Raw genomic sequence first — 24,824 nt, 5'->3', positions numbered from 1 at the left:
AGTATATGCTAGGAAATCAAACTTCAATATATATATATTGCAAATATGCAAAGTCGCATTCAAAAAATAAAAAAGTAAATTCAAATAACAAAAAAATGAATTTACAAAAACACTATCTTCATGCAAATGAAAACGGAAATACAATATTCCATAACTTAAGGGATACAGCAAAAGCAGTTTAAGAGGGAAATTCACAGTGGATAAATGACTATGTTAAGAAACAAAGGAGCTCTCATATAAACAACCTATCTAATCTCAACGACTAGAAAAAGTACAAACTAAGCCTGAAGTTAGTAAAAGAAAGGCAAAAACAAATGAAGTAGAGATATGAAGGACAAATGAAAAGACCGTTGAAACTAAAGGCTTTTTTCAAAAAGCTAAGCAAAATAGACACATTTAGCTAGACTTACCAGAAAAAAAGACCAATAACTAGTAAAGAGAATGAATCCATAATCAAAAATATTCCAACAAAGAAAAGTCCAGGAACAGATGGCTTTACTAGGGAATTCTACAAAATAATCAAAGAAGTATTATCAATTCTTCTCAAACTATCACAAAACAAAGAGACCAAACACTTCCAAACTCATTTATAAGGCCAACATTACCCTGATAGCAAAACCAGACAAGAGCACTGCTCAAAAAGAAAATTATAAGCCAATATCCCTGATAAATGTAGAAGCAAATTTTTTCACAGAATGTTAGCTGAAAGTTTGGCACTGATTTCACAAAAGGCCTGTTTTTAAATAGCAATTAGTGCTACCCCAGTTGGAAATGGCTGAAAGAAGTATTATAGAATAGAAGCTGCAGGGCTTCTGTGCAGGAGGAAAATGTCTAGGAAAAGGAGGCCCTTGGGGACATGGTGGGGGGTATTTAGGCCTTTAAAACATTAAAAAAAAAGTTTTTTTAAATTAAATGTGCAACAATTAAATGGAAAAGTCCTGCAAATAAGAGAAGAGTGGGCCAGATTCTGGTACATCTTTACAAACAGGCCACCTAAAGCAGGACTCTAACATGAAGGAGCAAGAACTATCTCCCATTTGTCTGTTTTGGGCAGTTACTCCCTGTGTCAGTTCAGGTCCTTTAAGAGTCAAATATCAGGAAGGATTAGACATGCAAGATATGGAGGAGAGGCCTATATAAAGGAGAAAGGAGCAGAAGAAGGCAGGAAGAGTTTTCGGACCACAGTGCAAATCTGACATCTGTGAAAGGAGAATGAGAAAGAAGGGCTGATTAGAAAGAGCTCACCCTGCAGTGCAATTTTTATAAAGTTGTGACCAGGAATCTGGGGGTCCTTATGCCAAAGTTGCCTCTTAGATGAAAACTGCATCTGACAGGACTCACTTGCCTAGAACTAGTATGTTCAGTCATTGGCTAGGATAACCCCAGTCCCATTGGCCTCTGAATCAGTGCCACAGTGGAGCCAAAAGTTAGCAGCTGAGGTTGCCAGTCAATATGTTCCCTGCAGCTGCTTTCTTGATGAAACATCTGAGCAGGGTGTCTCCGTGTCCACGTCCTTCTCCTTGCTTAGACACAACTCAAGTGACCTCACAATGGAGCTGGAGCTTACTTTAGGTGAGTGAAGGGGTTTAAATGAAAAGAAATTAGTGTTTCCCCATTGAGAATGATATTCGCTGTGGGCTTTTCATAAATGGCTTTTAAGATATTGAGTAATGTGCCCTCTATCCCTACACTGTGAAGAGTTTTGATCAGGAATGGATGCTGTATTTTGTCAAATGCTTTCTCAGCATCTACTGAGAGGATCATGTGGTCTTGTTTTCTTCTCTTGTTGGTGTGATCTATCACATTGATTGTTTTATGAGTGTTGAACCACCCTTGCATCCCAGGGATAAATCCCACTTGGTCATGGTGAATAATCTTCTTAATGTATTGTTGGATCCTATTGACTAGCAACTTGGTGAGAATTTTTGCATCCATGTTCATCAGGGATATTGGTCTATAATTCTCCTTTTTGGTGGGGTCTTAGTCTGGTTTTGGGTTCAAGGTAATTTTGACCTCGTAGAATAAATTTGGAAGTATTCCCTCCATTTCTATCCTTCACAACAGCTTTAGTAGAATTGGTATTATTTCTACTTTAAACGTTTGGTAGAATTCCCCTGGGAAGCCATCTGGCCCTGGACTTTTGTTCCTTAGAAGGCTTTTGATTACTGCTTCAATTTCCTCACTGGTTATTTGCCTGTTCAGGTTTTCTATTGGCCTGTTTCAGTTTTGGCAATTTGTAGGTTTCCAGAAATGCATCCATTTCTTCCAGATTGCATAATTTGTTGGCATATAGTTGCTCATAAGATGTTTTAAAAATTCTTTGTATTTCCTTGGTATTGGTTGTGATTTCTTTTGTTTGTGATTTTATTGAGTCTCTTTTCTTTTTAATAAGGCTTGCTAGGGGTTTATCTATCTTATAATTCTTTCAAAGAACCAACTCCTGGTTTTGTTGATCCATTCTACAGTTCCTGTAGTCTCTATTTCATTGAGTTCTGCTCGAATCTTTGTTATCTCTCTTCTTCTGCTTGGCATAGACTTTATTTGCTGTTCTTTCTCTATTTCCTTTAGGTGCGAGGTTAGCTTGTGTATTTGAGATTTTTCCAATTTTTTGAGGGATGCTTGTATTGCAATATATTTCCTCTAAGAACTGCTTTTGCTGTATCCCAAAGATTTCGAATACTTGTACTTTCATTTTCATTTGTTCCTATGAATCTTTTTAATTCTTCTCTAATTTCCTGGTTGACCCATTCATCTTTTAGTAGGATGCTCTTTAACCTCAATATGTTTGAATTCCTTCCAAATTTCTTCATGATTGAGTTCTACTTTCAAATTACTGTGGTCTGAAAATATGCAGGGGATAATCCTAATCTTTTGGTATCAGTTGAGACCTGATTTGTGACCCAGTATGTAGCCTATTCTGGAGAAAGTTTCATACGCAGTTGTGAAGAATGTGTATTTAGTTGCATTAGGATGGAATGTTCTATATATATCTGTGAAATCCATCTGGTCCAGTGTGTTATTCAAGGCCCTTGTTTCTTTGGTGATGTTCTGCTTAGAAGTCTGTCCTTTGCTAAGAGCACTGTGTTGGAGTCTCCTATTATTAATGTATTATTGTCTATGTATCTCTTCACTTTTATTAATTGGTATACTTGGCTGCTCCCACATTAGGGGCATAAATATTCATAATTGTTAGGTCTTCTTGTTGGATGGGCCCTTTAAGTATGAAATAGTGTTCCTCTTCATCTCTTATTACAGTATTTGGTGTAAACTCTCATTTATCTGATATGAGGATTGCCACCTCAGCTTTCTTTTGAGGACCCTTTGAATGGCAAATGGTTCTCCACCACTTCATTTTCAGGCTGGAGATGTCCTTAGGTCTAAAATGAGTCTCTTCTAGATAGCATATAGATGGGTCTTGCTTTTTTATCCAGTCCAATACCCTGCGTCTTTTGATAGGATCATTCATGTTCGGAGTAACTATTGAAACATATGAATTTAGTGTCATTTTAATAAAATATTATTTTAAATAAAATATTTTTAAAAATAAAGAATCTCTTATCTCAGGCTGCTTTTAGAATTTTCTCTTGATCTTTGAAATGTGCAAGCTTCACTATTAAATGTTGAAGTGTTGATCAGTTTTTGTTGATTTGGGGGGGTTCTTCTCTCTTGGATATGAATGCCTGTTTCTTTCCCCAGATTAAGGAAATTTTCAACAATGATTTGTTCAAATATACGTTGTGGTCCTCTCTATCTTCTGGAATCACAATAAGACGAATATTATTCCTTCTCAAGCTATCATTTATTTCCTGAAGCTTCTGCTCGTGGATTCTTAGTTGTTTTTCTCTTTTTCCTTCAACTGTCTTCCTTCCCATCAACTTATCTTCTGTGTCACTCACTATCTCTTCTACCTCATTAACCCTAGCAGTTAGAGCATCCAGTTTAGACTTCATCTAAGTTAAAGTATTTTTAATTTATGCCTTATTAGATCTCAATTCTGTAGTATGAGAATCTCTAGAGTCTTTTATGCTTTTCTCCAGAGCCACCAGTAATTTTATCATTGTACTTCTGAATTGTATCTTTAACATAATACTTAAATCCTTATCTAGCAGGTCTGTGGCTGAGAGCAGTACTTCTAGTTCTTTCTTTTGTGGTGAATTCTTCTAGTCATTTTGTCCAGTGAAGAATGGCTTGTCAGAAGCAACCACTTTTCTCTCTGTAGCAGCCCAGCTGTTCTCTCTTTACATCTCAGGTTGAATTCATAGGTGTTCAGGATGTTTTGAAAGTTATCTAGGTAAGTTTGGGGGACCTGATGTATCGAGGATCCCTACTCATTTGCCATCTTGCCTCCCTCAACTCAGCCTTCTTAAATTTATTCAGACTTGTTTTGTGGCCTAACATATGATCTATCCTGAAGAATACTTCATATGTGCTTGAGAAGAACGTGTATTCTACTGTCTTTTTATTTATTTTATTTTTATTTATTTTATTTTTTTTTTGCCTCTGATATCATCTTTATTTTTTAATATGTATATTTTTTATTGGACATCAATTTGCCAACATATAGTATAACACCCAGTGTTCAGACTGTCAAGTGCCCCCTCAGTGCCCATCACCCAGTCACGCCATCCCCCAGCCCACCTCCCTTTCCACTACCCCTTGTTAGTTTCCCAGAGTTAGGAGTCTCTCATGTTTTGTTACCCTCACTGATTTTTCCCACTCATTTTCTCTCCTTTTCCCTATAATCCCTTTCACTATTTCTTATATTCCCCGTAGGAGTGAAACCATATAATGATTGTCCTCCTTTGATTGACTTACTTCACTCAGCATAATACCCTCCAGTTCCATCCATGTCGAAGCAAATGGTGGTTATTCATCCTTTCTGATGGCTAAGTAATATTCCATTGTGTATATATATATATATATATATATATATATATATATATACCACATTTTCTTTATCTATTTATCTTTCGATGGACATTGAGGCTCCTTCCACAGTTTGGCTATTGTGGACATTGCTGCTATGAATACTGGGGTGCAGGTGTCCCAGTGTTTCACTGCCTCTGTATCTTTTGGGTAAATCTCCAGTAGTGCAATTGCTGGGTCGTAGGGTAGAAGTATTCTACTTTCAATATAATGTTCTACAAATATTTGTTAATGACATCTAGTTAACATGTCGTTTATGTCCAATGTTTCCTTCTTGATTTTCTGAATACTTTATGTGTTGTTGCAACCGGGACATTGACATGTCCTGCTATTAAAATATTACTGTCTATTTTTCCCTTTAGGATTGCTAATATTTCCTTATATATTTAGGTATTCCTATGTTGGGTGCATGAATATAAATTTTATATCCTTTTGTTGGATTGACTCTTTTATCATTATGTAATGACCTTCTCTTCTTACAGTCTTTATCATAACATCTATTTTATCTGACACAAGTATAGCTACCCCTGCTTCCTTTTGGTTTGCACTAGCATGGAATAGATTTTCCCATTCCTTAACTTTCAATCTTTGTGTATTCTTACATTTAAAGTGAGTCTGTTGTAGACAGCATAGTTGGATCTTTTTACTGTCAACTCAGCTGTTCTGCGTCTTTTCATTGGACAATTTATTCCTTTTACATTTAAAATACTGACAGGGGTGGGGCAAGATGGCAGAGGAGTAGGGTCCCCAACTCACCTGTCCCACCAACTTACCTAGATAACTTTCAAATCATCCTGAAAACCTACTAATTCGACCTGAGATTTAAAGGGAGAACAGCTGGAACGCTACGGAGAGAAGAGTTTGTGCTTCTAACAAGGTAGGAAGATGGAAAAAAAATAAAAAGAATCAACTGAGGGAAGGGCCTCGTGAGGAGCCGGGCTAAGGCCAGGTGGCAAAAGCCTCCCGGGACAAACGGAGGTGGGGAGGGCACAGGACAGCGAGGATGCTCCTGCCGTCGGGCGTCCCCAAGCTTTGCCCCTCCTGAGGGGCAGCACAGCAGCCTGAGGATCAGCACAGCAGCCCCTCCCCAGAAGACCAGCTGGGAGGACAGGGGAAGAGCAAGTTCTGGACCAAGCAGCACTGGAAAGCTCCAGGGGAAGTCGAGGGATTTACGTATATAGAACCATAGGATACCCCTCCTTGGTTTTTTGTTTTGTTTTGTTTTGTTTTCTTCCTTTTTCCAATACAACTTGTTTTTAGCCACTCTGCACTGAGCAAAATGACTAGAAAGAAGTACATTTAAAATACTTATTGATTGGTATGGACTTACTATGGTCACTTTGTTAATTGTTTCCCGGTTATTTGTAATGCCCTTGGTTTTTTTTGTTTGTTGTTTGTTTTGTCCCTTCCTTTGTAATTTGATGGTTTTCTGTAATACTTAAATTCCTTTCTCTTTATCTTTTGTTTATTTACTGTAGGTTTTTGCTTGTAGTTACCAAAGGTTTACATAAAATAAATTATACTTATAACAGTCTATTTTAAGCTGATAACAACTTAGATTCAAATACATTCTAAAGTAAAATATGAATAAAGTAAAATACATACTATTTTTATTTTCCTCCCCATCACTATATTTTATGTTTTTATGACATAATTTACTTATTTTTACCTTGAGCAATGTATTGTAGTTAAAGTCATTTTTACTTTTGTAAAATTACTTTTGCAAAGTTACTTTTGTGTTTTAATCTTTATGTTAAATCCATAGGTGATTTATCCTCACCATTACAATATTAAGAGTATTCTGAATTTAACTATGTGTTTACCTTTATCAGTGAGATTTATACTTTCATGGGTTTTCCTGTTATTAATAGTGTCCTTTCATTTTAATTCAAGAAGTCCTTTAATATTTCTTGTAAAGCTGGTTTAATGGTGATAAATTTTTTCAGTTTTTGCTTGTCTGGAAAACTCTCTCTCCTTCAATCCTAAAGGACAATTTTATCATGTAAAGTATTCTTGGTTTAGAACTTTTCTTTCCTATTAGCACTTTGAATATATCATGCCACTTTCTTCTGGCCTACAAAGTTTCTGTTGAAAGTTTGCTGATAGTCTTATCTGCTTATAGTCTTTCCTTGTATATAACAATTTTTTTTTCCTTCCTATTGTTAAGATTCTCTCCTTGACTTTACTTTCATCACTTTAATTCTATTTCTTGGTGTGGATCTCTTTGGCTTCATCTTTAAAAATTCTCTAGGCTTCCTGGATCTAGATGTCTATTTCCTTCCCCAGATTAGGGAAATTTAGCCATTTATCTTCAAGTAAGCTTTCTGCTCCTTTCTCTTTCTCCTGTAGGCCTCCTGTAATGTGAATGTTGGTCTGCTTAATCCCTTACACTGTCACTCTTATATTCCTTTTTCTTTTTGTTGTTCTGATTGGATGAATTCTTCTGTCCTGTTTTTGAGTATTCTGATCCTTTCTTCCATTTTATCTAGTTTGTTGTTGAACCCCTGTATTGAATTTTTCAGTTCAGTTATTGAATTCATCAGCTCTGTGATTTCTGGTTAGTACTTTCTTATATTTTTTATCTCTTTGTTGAAACTCTCCCTTTATTCATGTATTATCCTCTTCATGTTGGTATCTTTATGATTATTTTGAACTCTTTTTCAGGTAAATCACTTATCTCCATTTAATTAAGATCTATTCCTTGAGTTTGATCTTATTCTTCTGTTGGAGAATATTTCTCTGTTTCTTCCTTTCTCTTGACTCTTTATGTTGGTTTCTACAAATGAGGGAAAACAACTACTTCTCCCAGTCTTGAAAGAGTGGATTCATGCAGGAGTGCCTTTACAATGGCCTTAGATCTTGGTAATATTTCAAACCTTTGTGACTCCAAGCCATTTTCTTTGTCTTAGTGGCTCTCAGTAGCTGAGGGCATGCCAAGACATGTTGGTGTCCCAAAGGGGAGAATCTCATTCAGCACCTAGATGCTGGCTGATTGGAAACCAGACCCTAAGGCAGCAGCTACTAAAGTATGCAAGCATATCTCTTTCAGAGAAAGTCTGGGAGCTAGATGTTTCCGTCTGCTCCCTCTGCACTGAGTCCTGAAGAGATAGCTAGTTAAGAACTGATTCTTTACTTGCTACTGTTCTATGGCACCTCCAAATAGCCCTGTTGGCTACCAGAGCTATTGGTTCAAGGGGTGTATTCTTTGGGCAGCGGCCACAAAAGCTTGTTCTCCAGACATGTGCACAAGCTCCTTTCAGGAGGATACCAGTAACCCATAGCAAGATAGGGGGAGAATGTGGAGTTGGCTCCCAATAGCCCCTTTTATCTCTGGGAGAGGTAGCAGTCATTCCTAGTTGCATGCTAAATTAAGGGACTGATTCTTAGGCTTCAGCTTTTAAGATAAGCAAATAGATCTTTTTTTCAGTGAAGGACTTGAGATGGACATTTCTAACCTCTGCCTCTGTGCTGAGCCCTGGAAGAGCAGCCATGAGGAGCCTTTGAGAGCCTGTTAAGAACTATTTCTTCATTTTCTATAGTTTGATGGGTCCTATGAATACAAGCTCCATTGGCCTTCAGAGTCTGGTGTTTTGGGGGCCCATCCCTCAGGTGGAAGTTTAAAAGTTGGGGCACTACATGATGGGTCCCAATTTTTAAGTCCTCAGGAGCAGCTGGGAGTTGGGAGTTACTGTCTCATTTTATGATACCATGCCAGGGTGGGGTACCTGGTGAAAGTATATCTCGGCCTATACTTCCCATTTAAATGTAGTTTTTTTCTTGTATGCTTAATGTGTAGGAGTTGTTCAGCTAGTTTCTGGATTTCTTTTATGGGAAATTCTTCTGTGTATAGCTATAAATTCAGTGTGTCAATGGGAAGAGGTAAGTTCAGGAGCCTCCTATGTCACCATCTTAAACTGGAACACTCTGCATAGGATGCCAGTTCCTTAAGTAGTCTCCCTCAGCCTCTTAACCAGATTTGCCAGATAATCTTAAATCTCCCTTAAAATTTGGGCAAAAGTTACCTTTTTAAGGAATGAGAAAAGACCAATTCTAGAGGGCAGCAAAGACAGAATAGGAAACAGAATTCACTGGCTCCGACAAGATTGAAAAGAAAGATTAGAAAAAATACGAATTGAGGAATCCCAGCAAGATTCAAACAACATAAAGTTTGTAAAGCATATTACAGCTGAATTTTTCCATTCCTTCATGAATAGAAGAAAGTTAAAACATGAAATATAAGTTCTATGAGGTCAAAAATTCTCTTCACCTCTGGTCTCTTCTTTCACTACTGAATGGTAACTTACTGTGGTTTTATAGCTTATAATGTACTTTTCTCTCACTCAGTTTTTTGTCTTATAGGCATTTTTCTGAGTGACCCAAATCAGAACCTAGGGCCTGTGTCTTATTTTGGGTTTTCCTAAAAGCAGAGACTGAAATAAGGTCTTGGAATTTTCTCCTAAACTGCTTGCACCCAGGTAACAGGAGTGGAAAAAGGGAACCTTGAGATAAGAGAGGATAAGGGATAGGAGAAAAAGCTAAGGGAGATGAAGTATTGAAGTCTGCACTACAGCTTCCCATGTTTCTGGATGGATTTGTAGACTTCTCAGACTTGCCCCCAGGAACAAAAACTCTTCCAGGATGCACATACAAAGGTCTGGATTACTAAATGCCAAGCTCATCAGAAGAGGTCCAGGGGCACCTGAGTGGCTCAGTGGTTGAGCGTCTGCCTTTGGCTCAGGTAGTGATCCCGGGGTCCTGGGATTGAGTCCCGCATCAGGCTCCCTCTGCCTGTGTCTCTGCCTCTCTCTATGTGTCTCTTATGAATAAATATTTAAGAAAAAGAGAAGAGGTCCAATGTGAGCCTGGAGAACACAGTAGTAGGAATGAGATCTAAATGTTCCCTATAGGTGTGAATGAAGCTATAGGTGGCTGAGAGGGGTATACCATGGCATTTGGAGAGTGCCATGGCCCATTTGAGCCAAATTCCAAGTATTCAAAATAAGTTATTCCTTTGGATTAGAGCCATTTTTAAACAAAACACAATGGTACACATAAGAGATGCCACACTGATCTGAATGTGTGCTTTTCCAAGGGCTTAAGGAATCAGAGGAGGTTCAACAGGTTGGCAAGTTAGGGAATATCTGAGAACAGGGTATCATGAAAGCAAAACACTAAATTCGAGACCCTTGATAACATGTTTACCCAGATCTGGCCCCATCACAGGGCTTTCCAAGGTTACCACCAGGATGCCCCTGAAAGACCCCTCTAGTCACTAATTCCATGACAACTGAAAAGTCCCTTATGGCCTTGGGGGCTGATTATTTTGTCCCAGAAACTGGCTCTCTACCTGCTGCTGGCTTTTCCCCCAGGGGTTTTTCTGTTTGTCTGTCATCCATGAGGCTTTGAAACACAAATATCTAAGAAAGCCAACGTTGGCCTTGCATTTTGACATTAGAAGAAAGCAGTGCCCACAGTGGGCATTGCAATATTTTGGCCAGACTTCAAAAATGATTCATGTCCTGCAGTTGGATGTTTGGAAAGATTCTTGGTACAGAACCACCATGATGGTGAGGGAGATGGAGCACCAATTTCTCTGGCCCCATCCCCCTGAGCAAGGTTTTATATGGATGTGATAGAGCAAGTCTGTTTACCTTGTTTCCCTGATCACCATCTTATCAGGAGTGCCCCAGAGGATTAACTAATGTTCAAAACTTCTACACCTTGATGTTTGAACCCATGGGACCTAAAAGAGAACATAGGTGCATTTTCTGTTTACATAAACTAGATTTTATCATGAACAAAGTTGACTAAATTAGGAGTCCTGGGATTCTGGGCCAAGTTATCTTGGGCGATTAATTAACTCATATGTTCCCTATATGAAGTTACCAATAATAGAACAGGCCCCAGTAAGTCAATGATTATATAATTATGGAATTACGTAAATTTTTTAATAAGTAGTCAACTATCTTAAATAAGAATTAGCATCAGTAACATATTAGTATGACCATAGGATAAAATAATTGGAACCCAAGGCCATAAAGTAGTAGTTTTTAATAAGTAAAAGTATATTTAATAAGTATTTAAAACCACTGTTTCATAAGTATAAAGCACTATTCCACTAGGTTATTTTCTTAGATATTTTAGCTTCCAGAGATCACTGAAGTTCACTGGTATATTTTAGAGGCAAAGTTGCTCTAAATTAACAGATTATTTTCTTTCTCTGGCACATAGTATCTCTTTTCTGATAAAAGCCCTATCCCCATCACCATCATTTCTATTCTAGTAGACTCTAAAGTGGTGCATACAAGTCGGGGGCTATCATTCCTCCACGATAGCAGCCTCCAAAGAGGAGGGACCCACACAGGTGGGATCTTGAACCATTGTCAGGTACACCCCTCCCAAGGCAGCCAAAAGGAGTCAGGTGCCTTAACCAGAAAACAGAGATCAAAGAGAGGCAGGGACCATCTGTCTTGCTCACCTGCTGCCTGCTATGTTAGCTCAATACATGTTTGAAGTATTATTTGTTTAGTGAAGGAGAGTAGATCAACAGAGCCATAAGCACTAGTGCTTTGAAAGGCAATCTCCACAATTCTTCTGCCAACAGAACCAGTCTTTTTTCTCTGGTCTCTCTAGAATTGGTTCTCTTCTGAGACCTATAGCTGTTGGTTCAACTCTTGCTCTTCACTGGTTTGTCTTTGCTCTACTTTAGATGTTCAGCATCTCTTCTTCCTGGGGTTCTCTTTCTACTAATCAGCCTCTGATTAAGTCAGTTAGCTTAGCCATTTTCCTCCCAAGAACTATCTTTACACACGATTGTTGAACCCAAATGTCCCTCTAAGACTGCTTGAATCAGTCACTGCTGATATCTTCCCAGAAAGCACTCTCAGAAGCTATACAGTTGTAGCTCCATCTAGCCAAGGTGCCTCAAGGTTCAGTGAGTTATGGTACATGATTCAACACTGACATCTCCTGGTCAAAGCAATGAACTTGGCCCCAGGTGGTCCGTCCCATCTTATACAGCACAGAACTTAAAGAATTAACTGCTAGTACTGCCCTGTGGACTCATCTAAAGGTCACATTTCCCCCAGAGTCCACATGCATCTTCTCCACAGAGGGAAATCACTCTATATCCTGAACTTCATTATTTTGTCTTCAACCTAGCTGGTCAAATGAGTCATCTTTTTTTTTTTTTTTTTGTAAATTTATTTTTTATTGGTGTTCAATTTGCCAACATATAGAATAACACCCAGTGCTCATCCCATCAAGTGCCCCCCTCAGTGCTGGTCACCCAGTCACACCCACCCCCCACCCACCTCCCCTTCCCCCACCCCTAGTTCGTTTCCCAGAGTTAGGAGTCTCTCATGTTCTGTCTCCCTTTCTTTTTTTTTTTTTTTTTTTTTAATTTTTATTTATTTATGATAGTCACACAGAGATAGAGAGAGAGAGGCAGAGACATAGGCAGAGGGAGAAGCAGGCTCCATGCACCGGGAGCCCGATGTGGGATTCGATCCCGGGTCTCCAGGATCGCGCCCTGGGCCAAAGGCAGGCGCCAAACCGCTGCGCCACCCAGGGATCCCTCTGTCTCCCTTTCTGATATTTCCCACTCATTTTTTCTCCTTTCCCCTTTATTCCCTGTCACTATTTCTTATATTCCCTGTATGAGTGAAACCATATAATAGTTGTCCTTCTCTGATTGACTTATTTCACTCAGCATAATACCCTCCAGTTCCATCCACGTCGAAGCAAATGGTGGGTATTTGTCATTTCTAATGGCTGAGGAATATTCCATTGTCAACTAATATTCGACAAAGCAGGAAAGACTATCCACTGGAAAAAAGACAGTCTCTTCAATAAATGGTGCTGGGAAAATTGGACATCCACATGCAGAAGAATGAAACTAGACCACTCTCTTGCACCATACACAAAGATAAACTCAAAATGAATGAAAGATCTAAATGTGAGACAAGATTCCATCAAAATCCTAGAGAAGAATACAGGCAACACCCTTTTTGAACTCAGCCACAGTAACTTCTTGCAAAACACATCCATGAAGGCAAGAGAAACAAAAGCAAAAATGAACTATTGGGACTTCATCAAGATAAGAAGTTTCTTCTGCACAGCAAAAGAAACAGTCAACAAAACTAAAAGACAACCTACAGAGTGGGAGAAGATATTTGCAAATGACGTATCAGTTAAAGGGCTAGTTTCCAAGATCTATAAAGAACTTCTTAAAATCAACACCAAAGAAACAGACAATCCAATCATGAAATGGGCAAAAGACATGAACAGAAATCTCACAGAGGAAGACATAGACATGGCCAACACGCACATGAGAAAATGCTCAGCATCACTTGCCATCAGGGAAATACAAATCAAAACCACAATGAGATACCACCTCACACCAGTGAGAATGGGGAAAATTAACAAGACAGGAAACCACAAATGTTGGAGAGGATGTGGAGAAAGGGGAACCCTCTTACACTGTTGGTGGGAATGTGAACTGGCGCAGCCACTCTGGAATACTGTGTGGAGGTTCCTCAAAGAGTTAAAAATAGACCTGCCCTACGACCCAGCAATTGCACTGTTGGGGATTTACACCAAAGATACAGATGCAATGAAACGCCGGGACACCTGCACCCCGATGTTTCTAGCAGCAATGGCCACAATAGCCAAACTGTGGAAGGAGTCTCGGTGTCCATCAAAAGATGAAGGGATGAAGAAGATGTGGTTTATGTATTCAAATGAGTCATCTAAAAGAGATCTTTAAAAGTACTGTCTTGATTTGAGATGCATACTTGTCTTTACATGGACTTCTTAAGCAGTTACCTAGTAACCAAACTAGATTGGGTTTCTAAAAAGTAGCTTTTGGAGTTAGATTTCTGATTAATTACTCCATAAAAGTCTCCTGTAAGCTTATCTGTTTGGTAGATAGATTCTAGCAGACATAAAGAGCCTACTTTCTCAAAAGAGAAACTGGCCAAATGATGTATTTAACATTTCTTTCAAAGCTGAGGGACCTTCCATTCTGTTCTTAAATCCTAAGCCAGTTGACCCTGTAGGTAGTATTCTCTCCCGTTCTTCATTCTCAGACCCCAATGGCACACAGAAACATCTTGGGTAGGGCTGGCTTTTGCCTGAAAAATTTGCCAGGACCTATAGAATCACCAGCTTTACTTTAGGAATTCCTTCAGGATGCCAAAAGGTAACAATCTCTGCTCCTCTGGCTAGAAGTACCCAGATAAGTATAGGTCCCCAAAACCAGGCAGGCCTTCAAGTGTTAAAAGAAGCTGTCAGAGGTGGGTTTCTAGAAGTGGGTAAAAAGGGCCTGCAGCCTAATGTCTAAATATGTAGAAACTTGGCTCCAGCTTATAACCAAGTATTCAGTAGACTTGGGACATTAAAAACAGCTTTGCCTGTGCGAACCTCCAAGGTTACCTCCAAACAAAAGAGAGCTGGAGATTCATCTGGATCAGAAGCCTTGGTTAAATTGCTTTATTACAATAATGTTGGATATTAACTTTAGTCCATGCTCGTTTGATTTTTTTAAAGTATTCAATTGGGTTTGAATTACAAACCAATTTTCTAAACCCTTAATAGAGATTAATTATAAATCATCGGGATCCCTGGGTGGCGCAGTGGTTTGGCGCCTGCCTTTGGCCCAGGGCGCGATCCTGGAGACCCGGGATCGAATCCCACATCAGGCTCCGGGTGCATGGAGCCTGCTTCTCCCTCTGCCTGTGTCTCTACCTCTCTCTCTCTCTCTCTCTCTGTGACTATCATAAATAAATAAAAATTAAAAAAAAAAATAATTATAAATCATCTGCTACCTCTTTCCAAAAGACTGAGAGAAGTGATGTTTGTAAAAAGCTGATTTGAGGTCATGAAGCACATCCACATTCCATCCTCAGATTGAACAGGACCCTCACATATTTGGATAATATTTTTTTGGCCTCACACACAATCACATTTGCTGTGCTATGTTTGGTGTTATGCTTTCAGCTTTTATCAAGGAATGCTATGGAAAAAAAAAAACAGGCTAATGAAATCTATTATTCTCTTTGTTCTAGGAACATGGGAGACATGGTCTACTACATCCTTCAGCTCTTGCTCTAGAAAGCCCCTCATGAAAATTTTCTGATGAAGTTGGCTGCTAGGAAAGGCTTTATATCCCTTGAGAAACAGCATAATTTTTTCTCAGTCGATAAGAGTATAGTAACTGTCTCTTCTGGTACTTTGCCTATCAGGAACTTAGAGCCATATTTAAAGGTCAGAGATTCAGGCTCCAGTGGGAGGACATAGCTCACCTACCACTGATGGAATTGTTTCCTAGATGGGAGTGGAGACCCCAGGCCCATGATGCTAAAACAACCTACCCAGAGCTGCCCAGAATGAAATCTCAGTCCATGGGACTTCTGAACTAAGTGCTCACTAAGTGCTCAGCATCAATTTTTTCTTTTCTTCTTTTTTGTTTTTTGTTTTTGTTTTTTTTTTTGGATGAAGCTTTCTCTACCAGCTTCTGAAGTTACTAAACTTGCAGCTTCTACAGGATAATCCATTGAGGTCTCTAGCTTTTAGCTATTGTTACATTTCCTTTAAACTCCACAAGGCTGTTTTGTTTTGTTCTGTCAAATAGGGTTGAGAAGGGAGCACTGACTTCTAGCTATTTACATAGGTACAATTTCACATGTACCCTGGAATGACTGTTTCAGATTTTCCTACTCTAAGCTTCTCACTTGGCCATTGTAAGCTATTTCTTTCTGTTACTGATCCCAATGAGCTCATCACTTGTCACTCTGTCAAACACAGTCCTTTCTAGTGGTGACTCTCAAACTGATATCCTCCTCACAAATTCAGAAAGACAAAACTGTGATCACTATACCTCCAAAATGTCAGGATTGCCAGGGCTAGAATGTAGGCCTGCCCCCTTGAGTTTGGAGGCTCATCCTAGAAGCTGCTGTTCTGAATCCCAGCTTCTCAGAAAGGAGTGGTTTTATAATGCCATTGTTGCACAAAGAAGAGATTGGATGTTCCCTTTTACTCCTGTCTGTCTCCACATGGAGCTTAGCAGCAAAACTATGCCAAGCCTCCTCACTCTCCCTAGTCTGAAAATACCTGTTATTTCTTATCCTACAGTTAATATGGAAATATCTTTCCTCAATTTCTAGGACTCATGGTATGATCTCATAAGATTACTATAGTGTGGTCTTATGGTATTAGTAGTACTTTGGTGTATTTCCCCAAAACTGGGTCATTCCATATTGGCTATTGTCAGATTGTCATCCTATAAAGGGTCATGAGTTTTAACAGAACAGAACCCATTATATGTAAATATGTTCATATGTAAATCTAAGTTAATACTTTCTATAGTCAGTATATCATAATATCCAAATACCATGTGATTTTAAAGATGATTATACCAACTATGATTTATAACTTTGATTTCACTCATAATTTTTAAATGTGTACATTGACATAGTAAATAAATTCTAATACAAGAACAAACAGCATCAATTTCCTTCATAATCTTGACCACCGTGACCTGCCTCCATCAGAAGGTATCATTCTACATGTCCATACAATTTGATTAATGAGCTTCTATTAAAATCCTGTAAATTTATGATGAGATTTCTGGATTTTATGCAGTCAGGCCTAACTTTAATATCTTGGAATGAGATATTTCCTTAGCAGGAGTGACTAACATAATTATTGGCAACCAGCCTATAAAATCATGCAAATATTATTTATGAACTGGCCAGTTGTGTTAGCACCATCATTTAGGTATCCTTTGTGTTTTACAGCAATCTTCCATGTCAGGCTTTGGCATACATTTCCCAGAAAATTAAAATCTTTAACTTACCCTTAGGACTTAATAATCAAATAAACAATAATTATAAAATACATTTGATTCATAGAGTTCATTCAAAAGAAGAATGCTACTGAACTTTATCTGGAATCACTCTATCGTCTCAAATTATGTAACATAAAACAATAACTTGGAATGTAATTTTTATCAACATTTTGTTATTGCCTGATTAAGTACCAAACAAGCCACTAGATTTAAAGAGATGCCAGATGATTATTAAAAGCTATTCCCCATCACCTAATGAATTGACGACAAAGTTTATCTGCCCTCAAAATGTACCTGGGCATGGAATTGGAATCTCCCTAAAGCCAAATCAATAGTGGAGCTATCACTTTGTTACTACTATCATCTAGGACAAATAACCCTCAGTCTTTCTCACACTGGGCCCTCTGGCAGGATAAGCAGGGAAACAAAGTAGCTCAAGGACTCTGTGATGATTTTGCCAAACTTTTCTCAGAATTGCACCCAGTCTAAGAAGCTTCCATGCAACCTTACTTTTTTCCACCGGAGTTTAGACATACATTGCAGCCTGACAGCCTCATCTGACTTCCTTTCCATTTCATAGACATTTTTTCCTCATCTAGTCAGATTACCATGATATCATGGATATAATGGACCCATGTCACATTGCAGGACATCCTCATGGTTCGGGTCTCTGAACAAGATTGCCACTGTCTGGCTGCCATTCTGATCTTCCACTGATTATAATGATTGTGTCCACCTGGCTTCTGACTGGTTATGCATTGTCACCTGCCTCTACTGTCTCAGAATCTGAAATTCCCTTTGCTCTCAGAGGCTCCAGTTCTGCAATGGCAGCTCCTACTGTCAGCTCTGGCCTGGAGAAGATAGACACCACTTAAACTGCTTTGTGATGCTGATGCCCCTCTCATCAGCACATTACTCACTGCTTTGGTAGACAATGTCTCCTACGTGCCTTCCTGCAGAGCAGTTTAGGCCAGCTGGAGCCTTTCAAAAGATTGACATCCTTTTTGTTCCATTCCATCATTTAGTTAGAAAGTACCCTGATACTGCCTATGACCTAAAGAAAGACACAAGTGCCACAGCGATAAATGACCTCAAGGTCCAGACTACCTGCTTTGCTGCTTTGTCCTCCAGCCTTGCTCATGCTTGACCCTGGATGTACTATATTCCATACACCAAAGGATTATTGCTGGGACCACCCAATCTAATGATTTGTGGGTTCTGATTTAACCCACATCATGAAGGATTATGTTGGCCATGTAGTCACTTGGTGTACTATGTTCAGATGCTTTTTCTGCAGCAAGACCCAAAAGCAAGTCAGAAGCTGCTTTTCAAACAATGTTTTGTCCTTTCCCCTATAATCCCTTTCACTATTTTTATATTCTCCATATGAGTGAAACCATATAATGATCGTCCTTCTCCGATTGACTAATCCCCTCCAGTTCCATCCATGTTGAAGCAAATGGTGAGTATTCATCGTTTCTAATGGCTGAGAAAATGAGTGGGAAAAATCAGAGACGGTGACAGAACATGAGAGACTCCTAACTCTGGGAAATAAACAAGGGGTAGTGGAAGGGGAAGTGGGTGAGAGGATGGGGTGACTGGGTGACAGGCACTGAGGGGGGCATTTGACAGGATGAGCACTTGGGGTTATACTATATGTTGGCAAATTGAGTTCCAATAAAAAAATGTACAAAAAAAAAAAAAACCCAAACAATGTTTTGAAATTCTCTGCTACAAAAGATCTTGCTTCAGAACCCTAGCAGCCTGCACTGCGATTCTCCCATTGAGGCTTGCATAAATTCCACATGTCACCTTTCTCACCCAAAACACCTCCACAGTTCCTTTGCGGTAGAGTCCCTTTCCTCCATAATCAGCCTAGCACATCCCCAGCTGGGTTACGTTGTGACTGAAATCTAGTTATTGACTAAGTGTAGATATGGCGGCAGGGGTGGAGGGTTCTACATTGTCATGAACAAGGAGACCACTAATCTCCATCTTCACATGGCCTTTTCCTCTGTGCATCTGCATTGTCTTCTTATAAAGACATCACTTATTGAATTTAGGACTCACCCTAATATAATCTCATCTTTTTAATCCTTAAATAATTACATCTGCAAAAGTGCTTTTTCCAAATAAGGTCACATTGTGAGGTTCTAGATAGGCATGAATTTTAAGTGACATTATTGAATTCACTTCAGGGTCCTTATTGCCAGCTAACTGCTGACAATCCAGTTGCAGAGTCCCATCTTAGTACCAGGAATGACCCAGGAAAGTCAATGCTAACAGTTGCAAGTTGGGTTCCAGGAAGCCACCTCTGAGGCAATAATAGCATGTTAGGAGTTTATTAAATTTTTTTTTGAGTAAACTCTATGCCCAACATGGGGTTTGAACTCACAACTCTGAGATCAAGTGCCTCTATTAAATGTTTCTCTTAAATTGAACACGTATGCAAGGGTTGGATAGAAAGCAGAATTCAACAGAAGGGGGAGTTGACTATACCATACAGTTTAAACAGACCTTGCCAGATCCCATAGGAATCTCTGAAGCTGAGATGATCCCTTAGTATTCTGCATTGGGTTAAGAAAGCAGAAGCTTCTATGAACATTAGTTTCACTCATATGTGGAATATAAGAAATAGTGCAGGACCATAAGGGAAGGAGGGGAAGCTGAATGGGGAAAAATCAAAGAGGAAGACAAATCATGAGAGACTTAACTCTGGGAAGCAAATTGAGGGTTGCTGAAGGGGATATGGGTGGAGGGACAGGATAACTGGGTAATGGGAAGTAAAGAAGGCACGTGATGTGATGAGCACTGGGTGTTATACACAACTGATGAATTATTGAACACTACATCTAAAACTAATGATGTACAGTATGTTGACAAATTAAATTTTAAAAAATGAAAAAAAATCAGAGGCTTCAATGAGGATAATGAATCCTCAGTCAACCATTAAATGTGGACTATCTTAGGAAGGAGCTGTGCCCTCAGGCAAGGTGCCTCTCTTTTAGGCAAGATGTGAAGATTTATAGCTAAGCACTCAGCAGTAAAGAAAAAATACTTCACTCCTAAAGAAATGTCTGTGTGATACAGACATCATCCACTATGCCTATCATTGATCAAAACTGAAAATTAGCTTATTTTTATAAGACTGAAATAGTTCAGACAGACCACTGTTTTCATTCCCAGAAAAATAATTCAGAGGGGGAAAAGGGCTTAAGAAACCCCGAAAAAATAGTTTAGTTGGTTGAGATGACTAAAGGGAAGTTAGGAGACGTATAATTTGGAAGGTACAGGGAACATCCCATAAGTGGAAGTTCCTCCACCCGAAAACTGGAGAGATGGAGATTCCATGCTGGTGACTGATGAGTTTGGGGAAAGGATGTGGGAGATGCTTCATCTCCTCTCTCTCTGATCCGCCCATCTATAAGGAAAGCGCATGTTCTTATCTGTTCTGCTCTGTCCTGGCATAAACTTTTCAGAGGCTGGACCTTGCTGGGGAGACCTGCCAGTGTCCAGCTCTACCTTTGATGAGTACACTTAATTTTGAGTGCATAAGTCTTTTTAACCAAAACTCTGAATCACATTTCTCCCAACAGCTTAATCAGCCTCACATTACCAACTTCTACCTCTATGTCCCAATCTGTTCTGGACTCTAATGAAGATGAACAGTTATAATCAGAAAGCTGTGAACTACCATTTACATTGACATGGATACAACTGGAGGGTATTATGCTGAATGAAATAAGTCAATTGGAGAATGTCAACTGTCATATGATTTCACCCATATGTGGAATGTAAGAAACAGTGCAGAGGATCACAGGGGAAAGGAGGGAAAACTGGGAAGAAATCAGAGGGGGAGAAAAACCATGAGAGATTCAACTATAGTAAACAAACTGAAGGTTCCTGAAGGGGAGGTGGGTGAGCAGATGGGGTAACTGGGTGATGGGCATTAAGGGGAGCACATGATGTGATGACCACCGTGTGTTATATACAATTGACAAATCATTGAACATTACATTAAAAAATAATGATGTACTATATGTTGCCTGTTTGAATTTAAATTTTAAAAGCTGTGATTGGATATTGCCTACTAATTTGTTAAGTGGTCAGTATAGCTGCTGGCTATAAGGCCAAGTTGTTTCTGTCATAATAAATATTGGTATAATTGGTTTTCCTGTGTATCAAGAACACATGGGGTATATACCTAACCTCCATGACAAAGCTGACAAAAGGTGCAAATTCAGCAAGAGCTTATAAATTTGATTACATAAAAATACATTTCTGAAGGGCTAATTTTCCCTTTATGAGGAGCTGCTATAACATTACTTTCTTTAATCTCATTTAAATTTTGTGGTCAGAGGAAAGCTCATTACAAGGTAAAAATTTTTTTTTTTTTTTTTTTTTTTTTTTTTTTTTAAATTTTTATTTATTTATGATAGTCACAGAGAGAGAGAGAGAGAGGCAGAGACACAGGCAGAGGGAGAAGCAGGCTCCATGCACCGGGAGCCCGATGTGGGATTCGATCCCGGGTCTCCAGGATCACGCCCTGGGCCAAAGGCAGGCGCCAAACCGCTGCGCCAACCAGGGATCCCAAGGTAAAAATTTTTAATGAATTTTGAAATTTGGAACTTGATAATTACAAATTTGAGTGCCATTTTCAGGGCAGTTAATGAGTAAATGTATTAGTTCATAGTTTACAGTTTTCTTTTTTTAACTGAAGTATAATTGTCATACAATGTTAAATTCGTTTTAGGAGTACAACACAGTGATTCAGCATTTCTATACATTGCAAAGTAATCACAATGATAAATCTGACTATGGTCAGTCACCATATAAAGTGGTTACAGATTATTAACTATATTCCCTATGCACTACATTCTATCTCTGTGTCTTATTTATTGTATAACTGGAAGTATGCACCTTTTATATCCTTTCCCTATTTAGTTCACTCCTCTTTCCCCTCTGGCAAACACCAGATTGTTCTCTATGTCTGTTTCTGTTTTGTTTTATTTTTGTAGATTCCACTTATAAACGAACTCATATGGTATTTGTCTCCAACTTATTTTACTCAGCATAATACCACTTAGGTCCATCTACATTGTCACAAATGACAAGATTTCATTCTTTTTATTGCTGAATAATATTCCATTGTGTATATGTGTGTGGGGGGGGCGTATGCACATGTACATGCCATCTTTTTTCCATTTATCTATCAAGAAACACTTGGGTTGCTTCTATATTTTGGCTGTTGTATAATACTGCATCGAACATAAGGGATATTTTTCTTCAGACAAATACCCAGAAGTAGAATTGGTGGCACCCACATTTCTATATTCCGTAGTGGCTGCACCATTTTGCATTTTCACCAACAGTACAAGAGGTTCTCTTCTTTCCCATCCTCACTAAGATTTGTTATTTCTTGCCTTTTTGATAAAAGCCATTCTAACAGATGTGAACTCTCATTATGGTTTTGATTTGTATTTTTTGATGATTAGTGACATTAAGCATCTTTTTAAGAGTCTACTGGCCATTTGAATGTCTTCTTTGTAGTGATGTCTGTTCAGGTATTCTGCTCATTTCTTTAAATTTGATTGGTGTTTTGATACTGAGTTATATGATATTTTTACGTATTTTGGATATTAGCCTCATATAAATTATGTTATTTGTAAATATCTTCTCTAATTTAGTAGGTTCCATTTCTATTTTATTGGTTTCCTTTGCTGTGCATAAGCTTTCTGGTTTGATATAGTCTTATTTTTGCTTTTGTTGCCCTTCCCTGAAGAGACAGATTCAAAAAATATTGCTCATACCAATGTCCATGAGCTTACTACCTATGGCTTTCTTCTAGGAGTTTTATGGATTCTGGTCTTACATTCAAGTCTTTAATCCATTTTGAATGTATTTTTGTAAATGGTATAAAAAACTTGTCCAGTCTCATTCTATTGCATGCAGCTATCCAATTTTCCCAGCACTATTTATTTTATATATATATATTTTTTATTGAGTTTGATTTGCCAACATATAGAATAACACCCAGTGCTCACCCCGCGCCCGTCAGGTGCCCCCCTCAGTCCCAGCACTATTTATTAAAGAGACTATCTTCTCCCCATTGTATGTTCTTGCCTCCTTTGTCAAAGATTAACTGACCATGTAAGCATGGATTTAATGCTGGGCTCTCTATTATATTCCATTGATCTTTGTGTTTTTTTCATGCCAGTACTTACTGTTTCAATTACTTTAGCTTTTTCTGTAACTTGAAGCCTAGGACTGTGATTCAGGTTTGTTTTTCCCTTTGAAGATTGCTTTGCCAGTTTGGGGTCTTTTGTGATTCCATGTAAATATTAGGACTATTCTAGTTAGTTATGTGACAAATGCCATTGGTATTTTGATAGGGATTGCACTGAATCTGTAGATTGTTCTGGGTAGTGTGGACATTTTAACAATATTAATTCTTCCAATCCATGGGCATGGAATATTTTCCCATTTGTTTGTGTCTTCAATTTCTTTCATCATCATTTTATAATTTTATTTATTTATTATTATTTTTTAATGTCTTATAGTTTTAATGTACAGGTCTTTCACCCCTTGGTTAAATTTCTTCCTAAATACCATATTCTTTCTGATGAAATTGTAAATGAGATTTTTTCATAATTTTTCTTTCTGCTATTTCATAATAGAAATGCAACAGATTCTGTATATTAATTTTGTATACTACAACTTTACTGAATTCATTTATTAGTTCTAATAGTTTTTGGGTGAAGTCTTTAGGAATTTCTATAACGTTGTATCATGCCATCTGATACAAATAGTGACAGTTTTACACCTTCCTCACAAATTTGAATGCCTTTTCTTTTTCTTGCATAATTGCTATTCTTAGGACTTCCAGTACTATGTTGACTAAAAGTGGAAATGATAGGCATCTTCGTCTTGTTCCTGATATTAGAGAAAAAGCTTTCAGCTTTTCATTGAGTATGATGTTAGCTATGGATTTGTCATATATGATCTTTTTTATGTTAAGATATGTTTCATCTACACTTTATTGAGAATTTTTATCATGAATGAATGTTGTGTCAAATGCTTTTTCTGCCTCTGTTGAGATGATCATATTGATTTTTATTCTTTTTGTTAATGTGGCACATCACACTGGCTAATTTGTGGATTTTGAAATTAATCCCACTTGATCATGGTATATGGTCCTTTGAATGTATTGTTGAATTCAGTTTGCTATATTATGTTGAGGATTGTAGCAACAATATTAATCAAGGATATTGGCCTACGTTGTGTGTGTGTGTGTGTGTGTGTGTGTGTGTGCGTGCACACACACAGTCTTGTGGTCTTGTCTGGTTTTGGTATCAAGCCAATTCTGGCCTTATAGAATGACTTTGGAAGTCTCCTTTCTATGTCAATTTTTTGGAATAATTAGAAAAAGCTTTAACTATGTTTTAAATGTTTGGTAGAATTTATCTGGAAGCTGTCTGGTCCTAGATTTTTATTTTTCAGGAATTATTTGATTTCTGTTTCAATTTCATTACCAGTAGTTGGTCTCTTGGGGGATTTTCTATTTCTTCTTGATTCATTCTGGGAAAACTGCATGTTTCTAGGATTTTTTCCATTTATTCTAGGTTGTTCCATTTGTTGGCACATAATTTTTTATAGTAGTCACTTTATAATCCATTGTATTTCTGTAGTATCTGCTATAATTTCTCCTCTTTAATTTCTGATTTGGGCTCTCCTTTTCTTGATTAATCTGGCTAAAAGTTTATCAAGTTCGTATTTTCAAATAACCAGCTTTTCATTTCATTGATCTTTTCTATGTTTTTCTTTAGTTTCTATTCATTTATTTTCACTCCAATCTTTATTATTTCATTTCTTACACTAACTTAGGGGACTTTTTTTGTTCTTTTTTAGTTCCTTTAGGTGTAAGGTTAGATTGTTTAAGATTTTTCTTGTTTCTTAAGATGGTTCTATATTGCTTAAACTTCCCTTTTAGAACTGTTTTTGCTGCATTCTATAGATTTTAGAATGCTGTGTCTATTTTCATTTGTCTCAC

At 38.1% G+C, this 24,824-nt stretch overlaps 2 long non-coding RNA genes across 3 annotated transcripts in view; one reads left to right on the top strand and one right to left on the bottom strand.

The window, feature by feature from the left end:
• Nucleotides 1-24,824, bottom strand: part of LOC140623510 (uncharacterized) — a 133,068-nt gene that overhangs the window by 77,929 nt on the left and 30,315 nt on the right. For both annotated transcript variants that reach the window (XR_012023124.1, XR_012023125.1), the window contains exon 3: nucleotides 10,578-10,669. This is a non-coding gene — a long non-coding RNA (uncharacterized lncRNA). The remainder of the gene's footprint in view (nucleotides 1-10,577; nucleotides 10,670-24,824) is intronic.
• Nucleotides 5,701-24,824, top strand: part of LOC140623511 (uncharacterized) — a 66,387-nt gene continuing 47,263 nt past the window's right edge. Inside the window, exon 1 of the long non-coding RNA XR_012023126.1 lies at nucleotides 5,701-5,803. This is a non-coding gene — a long non-coding RNA (uncharacterized lncRNA). The remainder of the gene's footprint in view (nucleotides 5,804-24,824) is intronic.

The sequence above is a fragment of the Canis lupus genome, chromosome 33 (genome assembly GCF_048164855.1).
Source record: "Canis lupus baileyi chromosome 33, mCanLup2.hap1, whole genome shotgun sequence".
Lineage (NCBI taxonomy): Eukaryota > Metazoa > Chordata > Mammalia > Carnivora > Canidae > Canis > Canis lupus.
This window is presented reverse-complemented; position numbering and strand designations above follow the sequence as displayed.